This window comes from Gossypium arboreum, chromosome 13 (assembly GCF_025698485.1).
Source record: "Gossypium arboreum isolate Shixiya-1 chromosome 13, ASM2569848v2, whole genome shotgun sequence".
Classification (NCBI taxonomy): Eukaryota; Viridiplantae; Streptophyta; class Magnoliopsida; order Malvales; family Malvaceae; genus Gossypium; species Gossypium arboreum.
The window spans coordinates 50,618,023-50,619,754 of record NC_069082.1 but is presented as its reverse complement, the minus strand read 5'-3'; positions in this window follow the sequence as shown (position 1 = coordinate 50,619,754).

The window sequence follows — 1,732 nt, the reverse complement described above, 5'->3', positions numbered from 1 at the left end:
TATTTACATACAACTTACCTTGGACTACAAAAAGTGCTTGACTAAACGGCTTAATTGGATTGCTTGGCTTTGCCTTGATCTAGGGTCGGTCTTGGCAAATCTTGATCTATATTAACAATATACATCCTTTTAGTCACTAAACACAATTAAGCATTCATAAATTCACAACTTTGGTAAAATGACCATTTTGCAATTAGCCCTTGGCAAAATGACCATTTTACCCCTATGCCCGAAAATCAATTTTTATCAAATTTCTTCATATTTTTAGCCTAGCTAAACTCTTTTTACTACTATAGAAATCCCAAATTCTCACTATATCACACACTTATTACTTAATTTGCAACTTATGCAAACTAGCATATAACACAAATACGTCCATGGAAAAATCCTAAACTCCTGAATTTTTTGTAAGATATCACCCTCATTTGAAAGCTCATGCTTCAAGGGTCTCAAAAATATAAAAATCTTGAAGAAAACTCATTAAAATCACTTACTTATGAGTGCTTTAAGTTGCCACAAATTTTTGATCTTTCAAACCCCCATTTTAGCTGATATTTTCGATGGTAGAGAAGAAGATGAGAAGGTGATATCATCTTTTCTTATTTTATTACTATATTAGTCAAATTAGCCACCAAACCCAACCAAACTTGGACTTTTTGACCAATTTGTCTCCCATGGCCGGCCAAGCACTCTAAAAAGGGCATAATTTCCCTTTAAATACTCCAAATTTTGATTCTCTAACTATTTAACACATTTGGGTACTAAAAGGTAACTTTTGCCTTTTATACGATTTAGTACATTATCACAATCGAGCTTAAAAACATTAAAATAAACTCACTAAACTTTTCATGCACTAATATAATCATGCTATAATATCATAATTATAATAAAAATAATTTTTTTAACTTTGGATTTGTGGTCCCGAGACCACTGTTCCTACTAGGCCCTAAATCGGGTTATTACAAAAAGACCACCAAGAAGTCTACCTAATAACACCGAACCCAATCCAAAACAGCATGTAAAAGCAATTACACTAAGAAGTGGGAAAATGTTAGCTGAATCTAAAAAGAAGCCACCACAAGAAGTTAACAGAAACAAAGGAGAGGAGGTAAAACCCGAAAACAACGACAATCCAATGCCAAAGGAATATAAACCACCAATCCCATATCCATCAAAGTTGAAGAAAGACTGCATGGATGCACAATCCGGTAAATTTCTTGAAATCTTTAGACAATTGCATATTAACTTACCTTTTGTTAAAGCTATATCGTAGATGCCTACATATGCAAAATTTTTAAAGGAGCTTCTAACAAACAAAAGGAAGTTTGAAGACTTATCTACAGTGGAACTTAATGAGGACTGCTCAGCCATACTCCAAAATAAACTGCCAACCAAACTAAAAGATCCAGGAAGTTTTACTATTCCCTACTTAATTGGTAGTTTGAATGTTGATAAGGCACTAGCTGATTTAAGCGCTAGCATTAATTTGATTCCATATAAAATGTTTAAACAACTTGGTCTTGGGGAACCTAAACCCACTAGGATGACTATTCAATTAGCTGATAGATCTGTTAAATATCCTAGGGGAATTATAGAGGACGTACTTGTAAAATTAGATAAATTTATATTCCCTGTTATTTCGTTGTACTTCACATGGATGAGGATGTTAAAGTGCCTTTAATCTTAGGTAATCCATTTTTAGGCACTACTAGGGCTGTTATTGATGTGGGTG